The 15,711-nt window shown below is 55.1% G+C and overlaps 1 protein-coding gene across 5 annotated transcripts in view; it reads left to right on the top strand.

Annotated features, from left to right (window-relative positions):
- The window catches only part of ZNF516 (zinc finger protein 516), a 129,367-nt gene that overhangs the window by 87,442 nt on the left and 26,214 nt on the right, over positions 1-15,711 (top strand). The window lies entirely within an intron of this gene.

Below are 15,711 nucleotides of genomic sequence, written 5' to 3'. Positions count from 1 at the left end.
CCGCCTTTGTGCGGATGCCTGTTGGGGTGCCCGCCCCCGCCATGGCCAGTCCCCTGGGCCCTGCCTTCCACGTGGCCGCCCACGCGGCCTTGGCCGGGCCCTCCTGCTGTTGTCAAGTGAGCGTGGGTGGGGAAGGGTCAGAAATGTGGCGGCCTTGCCCCAGTCACACACGTGGCCGGTGGGGGGGGTGGTGCAGTCTTGATGATTCTCCTGGGGTGTCCTGTGGTCTGTCAGCTGGGCAAGTGCGGGCTGGCCCCATCCGGGAGCCCCAACTACAGGGAGGCACCGACCGTAGAAATGGGTTTCAGTTTATCACCTCCTTCCCACGCACAGTCTGAAATTACTATTCGTGGTGTTTCCCCTGTGAGGCTGAGGGCCGCTGCTAACTTGTACCCGGGGCAGAGCACAGAGTGGGACTCATAACAGATGTGCGGGTGTCACTTGTGGGATGCAGGCCGGCTCCCGCGCTGGGTTCCACCGCGCAAGGGGGTTTTCCGTCTTAGACGTCGGCGGCCATACAACTAGAACTCGGACCTCTGGACGTAAGTCTAGAGACAAGGACCGTAGCCCCACCTTCTTAGACTGGACCTGATGCTCACACCCTACATCACTCCTGTATTTTCACTCTGAAAGGAACTGGTTTGAAGCCACGGTAAACATACCTGCCGATACAAACGTTCAAGTCCATTACTAAATTACCAAAGTATCCTGAATCAGTTGCTAGAACATTAAATCAAGTTTGTGCAAGTTGGACAGTTGAAGGGATGTGGTGCCGGCTGTAAAAACAGCCCCCCAGAGTCTAATGCATCCACGTATATTATTTCTTCTAACTTCATTTTTGCCAAATAATTCAAGTGGTTCATTAGTTAAAAAAATTTTTTTTTTACATTTATTTATTTTTGACAGAGACAGAGCACAGGTGGGGGAGGGGCAGAGAGAGGAGACACAGAATCGGAAGCAGGGTCCAGGCTCCAAGCCGTCAGCACAGAGCCCGACCGCCCAGACCGCGAGATCATGACCCGAGCCGAAGTCGGACGCTTAACCGACTGAGCCACCCAGGCGCGCCCCAGCGGGTCATTAGTTTCAAGCCCTCCTCAGTTTAACCCTCTGGAAATATTGATGAACAAACACACAAACAGAAATACGTCTAAATGCTGAAGAAGCCGTTTCAGAAGTGTGCGCGATTCTATTGATTATTTAAAGCACATTCTTGGTGTGCGTCCGTTGCTGATAAATCGTGTTGTTTGTCAGGAGCCGCCTCGGTCAGTCCGGGTTCTGAGCTCCAGGGACCACACAGGTAGCGGCCTCGATAGGGTTATAGGTTGTGAGCAGGTGCCATCTAGTGGTGGCTTGCACACATGACACCCTGCGCCCGGCTCCTAAAGTGGCCGCCCGCGCGGAAAGCCCTCTTCCCAGCAGCTGGAGCACAGACCCTGTTACGAAATGGCCTTGGTTCTGCAGGTCAGACACGTGCCTCATTTTAAACCCGGAGACTAATAAATAATCCAATTTTCTTTGTTTTTTAAAAAGGATCATTATAATTTCTTTGCAGATACACGGAATTTGGGTTTTGTTTTTCCGGGTAATTGAGCAGCAGAAAAGGTTGGAAACCCCATCACTGCCGGCCCGTGCGTCCCGTTCGCTTGGGCTGGAGGTTTACAGCGTCACTTCTCAAATCTTACTCATTCTCGATCTCTTAAGAACGCTTGTTGTGAGAGAAGAAACAGGTGGTTTAAGTCATGTGCTTTCTTCGTAATGTTCGACAGCCGTTCTAGACTCCTGCCCGGTGAGGAAGGCGGCCGGCTGGAGGGTGATGGCAAAGGAGCATCCAGTGCTGACCTGTCCTGCTCTGGTCCTTCGTCTGTGTTTTCTGTGGTCACATTTCAAAATCCAAAAGTGGTTACAATTACCTTCTTTCCAACGATTACTTGGGCCGTTCTTCGTTCTTTGAGGATGTGATTTCCTTTCAAGTTGGAAATGTTTGCTGCTTTTCAGAGCACGGTTTGTAAAGTTTGTTTAATTTCTTTCTTTCTTTTTTTTTTTTGCATTTGCATTTTTTTTTCAAATGGGCGAGTTATAGTTTGCTGTTAGATTTGGGGGGGAGGGGGGCGTATACAGTAGATAGCAGCTATGAAAATAGGCTTGAATTCTGTTCACTTCAGCAAAGAGAGGATGTTTTTAAGCACAGCAACTGCCGAGTGACGTGTTTTATACTTGAGTCAGGACGCAGTTGGCAAGTTCGAGATTTCTAGAATGTGGTTGTGTTTATGGTAGAGCATACCTGCCGTTCAACAGCTGAGGGCTCCGTGGAGACTCGAGATACCTGATGAACCTTTAAAACCTGGTTTTGCTTAGTGCTTAATAGGAAAGTGTTTGAAAAAGTTAGTTCCCAGATTTTGAGCTTTGGATTTTCTTGTGGAAACTGGCTAACTTAGTCAGAAATCCCGTGTTTAACTTGTAATGGTTTTTCTTCAGAAATGAAAATAACGGCTTCCCAAATGCTAACGTACTTACCTATTTTTCTATTAACGTAAATAAGTTAAACTTTTCCAATTTACTGCAAGTTTACGTTAATAGATCAGTTGTTTAAAGTGAAAACTTGTACACTGTACTCAGTCACACGGGAAAGGTAGCCAGAGCAACTTAGGGAATAAAATACATGTTCGTTTATAAAAATTTAAAACTACGATTACTTAGCTGTGGCCCATTAATTTAGGACCAGCACTTTGCTTATCATTTAGACTTGCTTCTTTTTGTAGTTCACGCTGCATGTGTACTGACGTAAATGAGAGAGATTTAAAACACTTCCTCAAAAGAAGTTTTTCTGACCCTGGGACTGAACTGTCCTCCATCGATACTGGACCGTTAGAAGCCATTTTTATTATGCTCTATGGACAAAGACGTCCAAAGACGGTCATCTTAGGAGGAGTGAAGTGACACCCGCCCCAGGGCATTCTCTTCCATGCTGGTGGTGTTCCTGCTCTTGGAGGGGATCACTGTGTCCTTGCTTGCTGCAGCCCCTTCTTGATCACGCAGCTCCTGAAGCAGGTCCGCTCTTGACCTGTTCTCCTGCGTCCTTCTGTCTTTGGCTCCTGGTTATTTTCCTTCCTTTTTCCAGAAGGAGAACTTCCAGGTTAAGCCAGCCTGTGGCAGTGTGTTTCTGTATTTCCTTTGCTTCACTTGCACAGAAAGCCCGTACGTATTTTTTAGCTGAAAAGCCGCACCCCGTGGAGATGACAGCTGGCACTTTCCTTAAGCATTTTCTACGTCATATCCAAAACATGACGACAGTGCTCCTGCCTCTCACTTCTGGCCGAGTACTAGGACTTCATCACATTTCATTGAGAATCAGTGGCCCCCGTTCCTGGGTTTTTCTCTAGCCGAAATATCTTTCCAGGGACTCTGTGTTTTGACAGACACGTGTATAGTTTTCTCTTTGTTAATTGTATGTCTGTTGTCTGGGTAACTCCCAGGCTTCAGCCAAATCTCGATGCCCGTTGCTCCCCAAACAACTTACCTTTATTCTGGTCTCACTGTTTCTGGTTACCAGTGGTCTCTTTTTAAGACTGGTAAGAAGGGGGGCGCCTGGGGGGCTCAGTCGTTCGAGCGTCTGACTTTGGCTCAGGTCATGATCTCACGGTTTGTGGGTTCGAGCCCCGCATCAGGCTCTGTGCTGATGGCTCAGAGCCTGGAGCCTGATTCGGATTCCATGTCTCCCTCTCTCTCTGCCTTCCTTCGCTCATGTGTTCTGTCTCTCTCTCTCTAAAATAAGTAGACATTAAAATTTTTTTAAAAAAGGACAGGTAAGAAGGTTATGAAAGAATTGCCGAGAAACATTATTTAAAACCTGTAATGTTTTTCCTGTCACATCGAGGGTTTTGTAACTCATAACACTTACTATAAAAGTTATTAGAAACTCACAAATAATAAAATTAACTGCTGAATGTTAGACTTCTTTTCACCCAGTGATTCTCAATTTCTAGATTTCTTCAGGCTTGCATTGCTTGGGGTATTTTATCTCTGGAGGGGGGTTATTGTCTGTGCCCTCTAAGGCTCACGTCTCTAGTATAGGTGAGGGTCGAGGCCATTTTCTGTCCCAAGTACCTACACATCGCGCATACACCTCTGTGGAATTGGTTCATAGATGTTTTTTTACAGCAAAGAGAGCAAGTGGGAAGAGGCACGAAGGCCGTCTGTAACCACAGCTGCTGCGATGGGAGAGCCGGCCATCTGAATACGCGGTTTGCTCTCGGCCAGAGCACAGCTGCCTTTGGGGTCATCCCTGCAAATATGATGCCTGGATCTTAGATTAAGAGCATGGGGCCGCTGATGCTTTCTGTCCTCTGTTTGTACACGGCTCCCCGCAGGTGGGAGGAGGCCCCCGGAGAAGCGGCCGCTTCCTGCTTCCTGCGCGGCCTGGCACACCCCCCGGGAGGCGCCGTCGCGGGGCGGTGGCAGGAAGGCAGCGTGCCAGCGTCTCTGCGGCACCGGGACCCTGGCAGGTGCGCTGGGCCGTCCTCGCCATTGGCGGCACCCGGCCGGGCCACCTCAGTCACTGCTCATGTGCTTTATCGCGCTGTCCGTTTGAGGATGCCCGCACACCCTATTTTGGAGAGAAGGTGACGCTTCTAGAATTGCACGATTTGAGATCATTTGGGTTCGGTGTGAACGGTTCTGGAAATCTGCCGCTCACGTGAGGCCCAGTACTTCACCCTGAGCGCACCCAACCTAGATACAGTTCCGTCTAGGAGAAGCCACACTGAGCCCCTGCCCCGTGGCAGCTGAGTCTCCCCCAGCAGGTGCTCAGGGCCACGCTGGGAGGAGGCAGCCCATCCACACCCTCCTGAGATAGATCTTTTCTCCTCAGATCACCGTGTGGGGCCTGTGTGTCTGCACAGTGCCCCTGTCTTCCCTGGGAAATAAATAATTTCATTTCTCTGTTTCATATTCAGCTCACATTGGTTTCAAAAATACTGTTTTTTTTTTTAATTTGTTTTCAATTTATTTACTTTGAGAGAGAGAGGAAGCACGAGCAGGGAGGAGAGTGGCAGAGAGGTGGGGGGAGAGGGAACCCCAAGCAGGCTCTGCACTGAGCACAGAACCCGACGCCGGGCTCGAACTCACGAACCGTGAGATTGTGACCTGAGCTGAGGTCGAGAGCCGGACGCTTAACTGAGTGAGTCCCCCAGGCACCCCATATCTAGTTTATTTTTCAGAAGGTGCGGTCCGTGCGGATCACAGAGGTGGAGTACTTGGTCGATGGTTTGCCCTAGCAGCTGGAGAACAGACAGCTGGGTGATTGGCAACGCCTCTTTGTGGCCTGGCTGATGACGCTGGCGCAGGGGACGGTGAACGGGCAGCCTCAGTTAGGTTGTGGCCGTGATAAAAATCCAAGTTCCGTTCTTAGGTCTGTGGGAACTTGGCAGTGGGAAGGCAGCCTTAATAATAGGAAGTCTTGGGGCGCCTGGGTGGCGCAGTCGGTTAAGCGTCCGACTTCAACCAGGTCGTGATCTCGCGGTCTGTGAGTTCGAGCCCCGCGTCGGGCTCTGGGCTGATGGCTCAGAGCCTGGAGCCTGTTTCCAATTCTGTGTCTCCCTCTCTCTCTGACCCTCCCCCGTTCATGCTCTGTCTCTCTCTGTCCCAAAAATAAATAAACGTTGAAAAAAAAAATTTAAAAAAAAATAATAGGAAGTCTTTATTTTTTAGCGCGAGCTAGACAAAGGCTATTGTCCCAGCTGGACCTTTTCTTCATAAAGTCTGAGCAGGTGTCTGATTTCATGCGTGGACCGAGAAATTGCAGAGGGTGGGTCGTCTTAAGAGCGCCCCAGGTCTGAGTGGTGCAGGGGTCCTGGTGCCATAAACCGCGAAGACCCCCAAGCCTGCCCTGTACGCGGGCTTTACTACCGTTGCTGTATTTCTAGGACCCCCACCCGACACATGCCAGGTTGGTAACTAGGTTGGTAGGTTGTTTTGTTTTTTTAATGTTTATTTTTGAGAGCAAGAGAAAGAGGGTGGTGGGAGGGGCAGAGACAGAGAGGGAGACACAGAATCCGAAGCAGGCTCCAGGCTCCGAGCGGTGAGCACAGAGCCCGACGCGGGGCTCGAACTCACGGACTGCGAGTTCATGACCCGAGCTGAAGTCGGACGCCCAGCCGACGGAGCCACCCAGGCGCCCCCCTGGGTTAGTAGTTTTGCTGTATGTTGCTGGGACTTTGAGGTCCTGTGACTGCCCACACGTGCGTTACTTCTCATCTCTGTGGGCCCTTGAGAAGTACGTGCTGAATTAACTGATTCATACTCCACTGCCTGCTTCGCAGGTCCTTTCCTATGTGCTGTCTCTGTACGTATGAGTCTTGGACATGAAGGGACTCGTTTTATTTTTTTACGTAGGCCCCACATCCAGCCTGGAGCCCCACGCGGGCTTTGAACTCACGACCCTGAGATCAAGACCTGGGCTGAGATCTAGGGTTGGATGCTCAACTGGCTGAGCCACTGAGGCACTCCTAAATGACCTGTTTCACTCGTTCGTTCGTTCGTTCATTCATTCGTTCTGCATTCATGGGACATCTACCTCACGCCAGGTGTGGTAGATGCCGGCAATAACAGCGTTGGAATAAAACGCGGTTTCTCTTTTGGCAGCTCAGGTCCTTTCCGGGAGAGGCAAAGAGGAAACACACACACGCACACACACGCACACCCACGTACGACAGCAGGGAGGAGAAATGCCGGGGCGGCACGGCAGGGTAGTGGGAATGGGGTGGGGGCGGCTGATGTTTTATGCAGGGTGGTCTGGGAGGTGCTCCTGGCGAGGGAGCGGAGCCTGGTGACTCCCTGGGCGCCGTGTTTCGGAGCAAACGGCAAGCACAGAGCCCTGAGGGGTGGTGTGGTTGGCGCACGGAGGCCCGCCCCGCTGGTCAGTGCTCGTGCTGGGTTAGGCTGAGCCCCTTCCTCGTGGTCGCACGTGTGTCCCTAACACGGCATTTTGGAGACCATCTCAGTGACCTTGTTCCATAACTTGTAAAGCATTCCTGCCATTACGTGAGCGGGTTTGCACGTGTAGTTAGAGCAGAGGAATTGAAAGGGAAGGCGGGGCGGGAGCTTGGGACATATGGTCCTGGAATACGGGGTCCCTCCCCCCAGGTCGTGGTTCTGCCTGGGGCAAAGCGTGGCGGCTGGACCGAGGCCAGGTGTGGCCCGGAGCTCCCCCTGCTCGCCTGGCCCCACCTGCCCTCCGCTCGGGGACCCGCAGGGTCTCCCTGTGCCGGTTTCTGGTTGGAGACCCCCGTGTGCCTGGAGCCGTGTTGCCCCAGAGCCTGCACACCGGAGCCTGGTGCTCCTCGCCCTCTGCTCCTCTGCGCGACCCCTCGGTCTCGTGGGGTCAAGGAGCAAAGGGCCAACCCAAGCCTGGCCGCAGGTCTTCTGTGCAGCACACGGGTCCTGTCTGAGGCCTCCGCCGACTCCGCGTTGGGATGGGACTGGTTTTGGTGGCGGCTCAGCCGCTTGTTCACCGCTGAAGGCGGAGAGCTGGGCAGTGACTGGGGGAAGGGCCACTGCCCTGCGACTTCAGCGTCCCTGGCCTTCCTCTGTGTCCGGCCATGCTGCGCCCTGGGGCCCCGTCTGTGTGCTTATCCCCTGTGACATCCTGCGCCCTGGGCCTTCGGGCTCTGTGCCCCAGGGCCCAGGCCAGAGTGGACATGCTGTCGCCTTCCTGTCTGCCTTTATCTGGCCTCCCGGCCACCTGCGGGAGTCCCCTCCATCTTCCTTCCTCTCAACTTGGGGCCCGGGGGTCTGGAAGCCGCCCGGGAGCCTGCGGTGGGAAAGGGTCGCCGGGCGATGCTGGCGTGGCCAACGTGTGGCCGCCGCTGCCCTTACCTGGGCCCCCGGAATCCTGGCCCCTGAGGAATGTTCCAGAGCGCCCGGTATGCTCGTTAGCCGACAGGCCCTCGGCCCGGAACCCCGCGGTTGGGGGTGGAGGAGGGCTGCCTGCCGCGACCCTCGGAGAACAGCCCTCCGCACTTGGCGCTGTCCGCGCCCCGGGGGCCACACTTGCCGGGTCCTCATGTGTGAAGCCCAGCCCCTGCTTCCTCTCTGCCACGAGGCCCCTGGCCACATGGTTCCATCGTGTGGGCCGAAGGCCCGGCCCACCTGCCAGCTTTGCCGTCCGTGCCCGCAGCCCCGGAGTCAGGCCTCTGAGCTGTGGGCACAGAGGGACCGTCAGGGCTCCACAGCACGGGCTGGGGTCCGGGCTCCACGCCTGCCGGCCCCCTGCTGCTCCCTGCCTCAGCTTCCCCGTCTGCAGCAGCACTGGCCTCCTGAGACACGCCGGCCAGGCAGGTCACCAGCGCAGAGGGCTCAGCACAGGCCCTCTGGCCACAGCACCACACTCACGCGTCCGGGTGGGTGGCCCGGCCCGTGGGCTGGGGCCGTGCAGGTGACGACGGCCACGTGAGTCGTCCCTCGTCAGGCCAGGCTCTCAGAAGCTCGGGGCCACGCCCCGAGGGCCGCCGCCCTGAGACCAGGCTGGGTGGTGCTGGCCCGGGATCACGCACGGTCTCCCGGTCATGCCAGCTGCTCTGTGGACCCCCGTGCCGTTTGCGAGGGTAGCCTGGCTGGCGGGCAGCGGGGCGCGGGCCCCAGCCACCGGCGACGTGGCCCTGTGGGGAAGGCTGCAGACGTGGGGCAGCGACAGCGCGTGTGGATGGACCAGCCGCCCTCCCGTCTCCTGCGCCCCCGTCGCAGACGTTTCCAGATGCTGCGGTCCTGTAAGACGTGCTCACCTCGGTGCCCGAATGAGTCCTCTGTTCACACAGCCTGGCTCACTGGGGGGACTGGTCACAAGTCCGTTGATAACGGGGGCGAGTCAGTCCGTAAGAGGCGGTCCGATGGCGCTCAGCGCACGGCAGGCTGCTGCCTCACTCTGAACGGTGTGCTGAGGGGGTCCAGGGGGCGCCCGCCGTCAGGAGCTGTGTTCCTGGTCTTGTGCTTCGTGAGGAGCTTCTGTTGTGTTGTTTGTTTGAACCCAAAGAGTGGGAAGATAGGAAAGTAATGGACGTAGGATGGGGTCGGGGGCGCCGGGTGGCTCAGTCTGCTAAGCGTCCAGCTCTTGACTTCAGCTCCTGATCTCATGGTTCATGAGTTCGAGTCCCGTGTCAGGCTCTGTGCTGAGAGTGCAGAGTCTGCTTGGGATTCTCTGTCCCTCGCTCCCTCGCCTCCTGCCCCTCGTCCACTCCAGTGCGCGTGCGTGCATGCTCTCTCTCTCTCTCTCTCTTTCTCAAAATAAATAAATAAACTTAACAAAAGGCAGCGTAAACGGGCAGAGTCACGTGGGGAACACAGCGACCCGAGGTGGCCTGCATCACGAGTGAGCTCTGCATGAGGACTGGGGACCAGAGACACGGCTCCCGTAAGAACGCAGAGCCCCCAACCAAGAAACCCCGTCTGCCCTGAGGACCCCGCCGCTACTGAGTGATGCACGGTAGCCCCTGGGTGATAGAATAATGTGCTAGAGAGAGAGAGAGAGGGAGAGAGAGAGGGAGAGAGAGAGGGAGAGAGAATGAGCGGGGGAGGGGCAGAGGGAGAGAGAAGCCCAAGCAGGCTCCGCACTGTCAGCACAGAGCCCGACAGAGGGCTCGAACCCACAGCTGTGAGATCACGACCTGAGCTCAAGTCAGGGGTCGGGCGCCCAACCAACCGAGCCCACCCAGGTGCCCCGGTAACATGCAATTTTTAGTTATAAATTACACAGTGACAAAGCATTACATCATAGGCGTACCTGTGCAGAAAGAGGAATCGCATGGGAATGAGGACACTGAGGAAGCACGGGGCTCAGCGGCTCATTTCCGTCACCTGTCACTGGGTCCCTTTTTTGAGCCTCAGAGGTGGAGGCCCGGTGGGCTGGGCGGCCACGCGGTTCCCGGGAGCTGACTTGGGGCTCCGCTCGCATCACCCCGGGAGCCGTGGCTGCTCCTCCCACGCAGCTTTCTCCCCGCCGGCCTCCCCTGCGGCCAGGTCCTCGGTGACCCCCGGGTGTTTGTCCTCAGTCAGGGCCACGTTTGAATCACCTAGAGGCCTTTGTAGAAAAAGATGATGGTGTGGGCTGCGCCCCTGAAAAGCCGGCTCTGGGTCTGAGCACTGGCCTTGGGAATTTCTTACCAGTGATGGTTCATGTTGTTCCGGATGATTCCAGCGTGCAGACAGAACGCTGCCCTTGATGAACAAATCATTGCCTCGCTCATTCCGTGCTGAGTGAATGTCAGAGTTTGTGGCGGTACAGCCTCAGCCCTCGATTCTTGGTAGAACAGTCCAAGAGCCTGCAGTCCTTCCTCACATTGCTTGGTTTCCAGAAACCTCCCCCTATAGGCCTGTTTCGGACACGCTCCCCTTCATCTGGTTCCTCTTAGCATTGGCTCCGAGCTGGGGCTGGGCTCTTCTAGATGTGTGCTCCCCTGTGTCCTTGCTTCCCAGGCTGGGCCTGAGGATGCTGTCCTCGATCTGACACACTGAGCTTGTGGTCCCCTAGGACCCTGGCATCTTTTTCACAGCACAGCTCTTAAGCCAGACCTTTCACTTCTGTGCTTTCTGTTCTTCCTCGTGGGATTGTATGTTGTTAGTTTTCAGCTTTTCCATCTTGTTGAGAACTTTTGCATCTTTGTTCTTTTGTTGAAGATTTTGGCTCTTTCCTAGCTGAGTGGCAGACTTAGATACCATAAACACGTTCGTCCCATTTCTTCGTTGAGGCCGCTGATAAAAGTAACGGTGGCTGCACAGCCACCGTCAGGCCCTTTGTCCTTGTTGGTCCTGGGCCGGGGCGTCCGGTCAGCTCACGGTCCTGCTCAGGGTTCTCAGCCCGGCCTTGTGTCGTCTTGTCCCTAGACTGTCAAGAGAGGCCAGGCCCAGGCGTCACCCTGTCCCCTGAACAATCGGCGTAGTAAGCCTTTCCACAGATGGAATCATGCCATATACTCCACGGGCTTTTATGGTGCTGGGTGGTTTTCTTTTTTTTTTTTTTTTTTTTTTTTTTTTTTACCGAACTTGGGGTAAATTTTATACACGAAAACACCCAAGGCACGCAGACTTTCAGCTTTCTTGGCGGGTCGGTTGCAAGATGTGTTTTGATCATGCCAGCGTTTCCGCAGACCGCCTCTGCTGCTATTTTGTGTGACTGGAGCCCCGCAGACGCGCAGGGGTGGGGCGTTCAGGGATCCGGAGGCAGGTGTGCCGGGCGTGCGGCACCAACACGCTGCTGCATTCTGTCGTGGGGGCGGAGGGCCTCGAGAGAAACGTGCTCGTCTACAGATGTGGTCGAGCCGAGCGTGTCGCACGGAGACGCTGTTCCCTGCCCTGTGGACGCTTGTCCCTGGAGCTGAGCCGCCCAGCAGGCACCACCTCCCTGCGGGGAGCAGGGCTGCACGGTGGGCCCGGTTCTCACGGTCCCGGCAGGCAGCCTGGCAGGGGGGCCGGGTGGGAATCCAGGGGTGCCTTTTCCTCCTTCGTGCTGGGGCAGGAAGGGTGTGGGCACGGCCCCGGTAGCATGTGCTGCTGAGCTGGAAGGTGCCGGAAGGCATGCTGAGTGCTAAAGGTGTTCGGCCGAGTAAATCAAACGTCCCGTGGGGGTGACGGCATCGGTTGCAGAGGCTAACGGCAGAAAAGAGGAATCAGTCGAGTTTTTCGAATGTATCTGTTAGAAAGGAGATTGTGGTGATAAAGAGCTGGCGACCACAGTGCAGTTGTCAAAGGACCTCTTGGTGGTGATCCCAGCACAGCCATTTCTGGGCTTGGGGCAAAGGGCACTGGTATTTCCAAGGCTCCTTCGAATTAGGGTTGCATCACCGACTTTTTTCTTTTTAAAGATTCTCAGTGATGGATCTCAGACTTCTGTATAATTTTAAGAGCTTGGAAGGTTTACCTTTGAAGACAGTCCCCCCCCCCCCCCCGCCTTTCCTTCTCAGCCTGGAGCAGGACCAGGCCGGCACTGAAGGCCGTGTTTGCATCTGCCGCTGTGTTCCTTGCCTTCTCGCTCCCTGTTGCTGGGGGGGAGCTCCGCGTCTGAGATGATGAACTTGGCTGCACCTGGGTCGGCGGCTCCAGGCCTCCTGGGGATGCTGGGTTCCCCTGGCAGCCCTTTCCTGCCGAGCCCGAGCCCCGGGCAGGACCTACAGGCGCTCCCTGGGGATCCGGAGAGGCTAGGAGAGCCCTTTACGTTTTTGAGATTCCATACATGAGAGCTGTCATTCTCGGAAATAAATCACGACCGTTAGGAAGCAGAGCACAAGGGGAGACAGGAGCGTCCCTCCTCGAAGCCCTGAGGGGCAGCCGGCTCAGGCAAGCATCTTGCTTGCAGTGTGAGCGGCAGCCCATCCGAGCGTGAGTTGGAGAGGCTGTTGTGCAGGAGTGCAGGTGCACCGCGGCCAACGGCCCCATCGAGCATCCCCTGCATCAGGGCGAGGACAGGACCCAGGCCCGCGGCTCCATGGGGCCGTTTCCTGGGCCCCACCTGCCTCAGCCAAGCAGCGATGCACAGGCCTGCTTCTCAGGGGTGGGTTTATTAATTGAGGGGAAAAGAAAAGAGGCCCGAATAGGCGCTAAGAATGAAGTGCCTTAAAGATGGGTATAAAATGGAAACAGGGCTGCACAGTGAAACCCAGATCAGTCGTCAAGGTGGAAGGGGAGCACGAAAGATGGTTCGGGTGGTGAATTTTTTGTTCTGTATGTCTTCCCACGATGAAAAGAATTAGAGAAAGTTAAAGGGGAGTAATTTTTCTTACCGACTGTCCTTCCTGCGTGTCTCGATTTAATCGTGGGTGCGCGTGTGCGTGTGTATGCGTATGTGTGTGTATACGGTGTTGCTTCAGGGGTTTCAAACTGTGAAGTCCCTCCCTCCCCTGAACTTCCGGGACTGGTGGGGTCTCCGAGGGAGGTGTGCGTCCGTGCGCGTGTGCGAGTGCACACGCACAATGAGCCGAGCAACTACAGATGTGGGGCGCGTGTCACGGCCTCAGAAACCTAATTAGTGCTGCAGTTTTGAAGCCATTTCCAGGAGGGTCCTATTTAGAAAGAAACTGAGGAATTTAAGGCGCGTGTAGCCCACACACATCATTTGGGCCCAGGAGAGAGCAGGCCATGGAAGGATGACTGTGCATGTCCACATGTGTGTGCACACGTGTGCATGTGCCTGTTTTCACACACACATACCTGTTCACTCTGTGTGCCCATGTGCTCAAGTGTGCATGTGCCTGTTTTCATACACACACACCTGTTTACTGTGTGTGCCCACGTGCTCACGTGTTCATGCACCTGTTTTCACATGCACACACCTGTTCATTCTGCGCTCATGTGCTCACGCGTGCATGCGCATTTTCACACGCACACACTTGTTCACTGTGTATACCCATGTGCTCATGTGTTCATGCACCTGTTTTCACACGCACACACCTGTTCACTCTGTGCACCCATGTGCTCACACTTGCGTGCGTGTTTTCACACTCACACACCTGTTCACTGTGTGCACCCACGTGCTCATGCTTACATGCACCTGTTTTCACATGCACACACCTGTTCACTCTGTGCGCCCACGTGCTCACGCGTTCATGCACCTGATTTCACACATACACACCTGTTCACTTGTGCACCCATGCATGGGCATGTTTTTGCACGCACCCACCTGTTCACGTGTGCACATGTGTGACTGTGGCAGGAATTACTGCGTCATGTGGCACTGGATATGTGGACGCAGGGTGGGGACTGAGGCGCGCTTCCTGGGGGCCGTGCAGGTCTGGCCACTCTGCACCAGGACCGTGCTTCGGGACAGGATGCCCTGGCGGGAGGTCACAGCTGCAGCCCCCGCAGGCAAGAGACCAGCGGTACCCCTCGGAGCCTGTTTCTCAGCTGCAGACACTATTAGCCTGGTGGTCAAGGTTACAGGCAGCTGTTTATGGAGGCACATCAGGCCCGGAACTCAGAACCCAGTGCCCTCTGTTTAAGCCTAATCAAGTGCTCAGGGCAGGCTGCCCACCGAGGAGGTGTGGCTCGTGGAGCAGGTGGCTGGGGACGTGCAGGCACCCTTCATGCCCGGCGGGTGTGGCCTGTGGGAGGTCCACTTCTAGGTGAAACGCCTGTGAGTAAAGTCGGAAATGGGACTGAAGGACCCGGGAGCAGAGACCTGAGTCCCGCTTCCCTGGGGCCCCGGGGCTGCCCCTCTGTGCCTGCTTTTGGTCTGGATGCCCGGAAGCTTGGCAGCCTTGAATGACCCCACTGGCTTGGTGGGGGCAGCTGTAGATACAGAGGTCGCAGCGGGCTGGGCCTTCTCCACGGTGACCCGGGAGTCCCCAGCCCTGTACCTGAGGAACCTCCCTAAGAAAAGGGCTCCAGGGGTCATGACCACGGTCTCCTGGTTCGAAGCATCACCTGGCTCCTGGGCTGCTCTCCTGCCCCCTCCTTTGACCTCAGGTGGTCAGTGTCCCCACTCTGAACTGCCCTCCCCCTCCTGCGGTTGGAAGGCTTTCGGGAAGGAGTTCCTTTGCTCCGTGACCGGCTTCCTGTGACCACAGCTCTGCCCCTGCCCCCACGATGGCTTTGATGACCTTTGATGACCTGTGTCATGTCACGTGCACCTCGTGTTTTAGTGTCTTGCTCAGAGGTTCTGGCGGTTCGGTTGTGGTGTTTTGTCAGCCCTTCTGGGAGCGTCAAGTTCGGGGACTTCGACAGGTGTGCTTTGCAACCCCCGCAGAGGTGCAACATCAGTTTGCACCGGCCTCCTGTTCCAACTTAGGAATTTGACTAATGGTCTTCGGCGTGTGTTTTCATAAATCCGTGTCCCTTTCACACAGGAGAGACGAGGCCCCAGCCCCCGGCATTTCTCTTTGAAAATTTAAAAGTGATTGTGGCATTCTGAGCATCAGTGCGAATCGAACCAAGGCCACCAGGTTTCCGTACGTTTACTCTCCCGTTAAGTGCCCTTTTGTCCAGAGATTCCCAGGGCTGCTCGGCGCCCTTCCGAGCAGGACGTAACATACCCGACTTGGCTTCAGGGTTAACATTTTGGAGCCGACAGGAATCTGAACGCTTATCCCCGCTCGGTCTTACCCCCTCACCCGTTCTGCACATCACGACATGCCAGTCACGTTTTTTATGTGGACGTCATCCTTGAAAATGGCTTAAGAGTGGCTCACCACCTCCGAACTGAAAATGAACATTTGGTACTGTTCCCCTTCAGAGCTGTGTGAAAATGCGTCCTGTGAGGGGCTCCTTCCTGCTTCCATGAAGATCCCTTTGAAATACTTTTTTTTTTTTAATGCCCATTCGATGGGATTCCTGAGTCTTAGAAAATGTTTAAAGAACGTATTTTTGCAAATAGATCCCTAGATTCCACTGGAACGTGTAAGTCTCTAAGAATTCTTTCTCCAAGACCAGCAGTATCTAACCCTTGTTAGAACACCTGACATCATAACCCACCTCCACTGTGACGGGGCTGCAGGGAGATAAAATCCCTCTGGTGGTGTGTCCGTGATGCATTTGTCCTCTGTACTTCGGGAAGTTTTAAGACATCCAGACACATCGGTGGACCTTCCAAACGTTGACTTGCGTCTTTCAGTATGTCCGAAGTCATCCTTGCAAACGTAAAACAGAATTTTTCTCAAGTCGGATTGAGTCGCCTTGGGTTGTGGTCTAGTCTGACTCGGCAGAAGCCTTAGCACCTGGGGTCCAAAGGTCACG

This window comes from Prionailurus viverrinus, chromosome D3 (genome assembly GCF_022837055.1).
Source record: "Prionailurus viverrinus isolate Anna chromosome D3, UM_Priviv_1.0, whole genome shotgun sequence".
Taxonomy (NCBI): Eukaryota; Metazoa; Chordata; class Mammalia; order Carnivora; family Felidae; genus Prionailurus; species Prionailurus viverrinus.
Note: the sequence above shows the minus strand (reverse complement) of the source record. Positions and strands in the feature narration are given on the sequence as shown.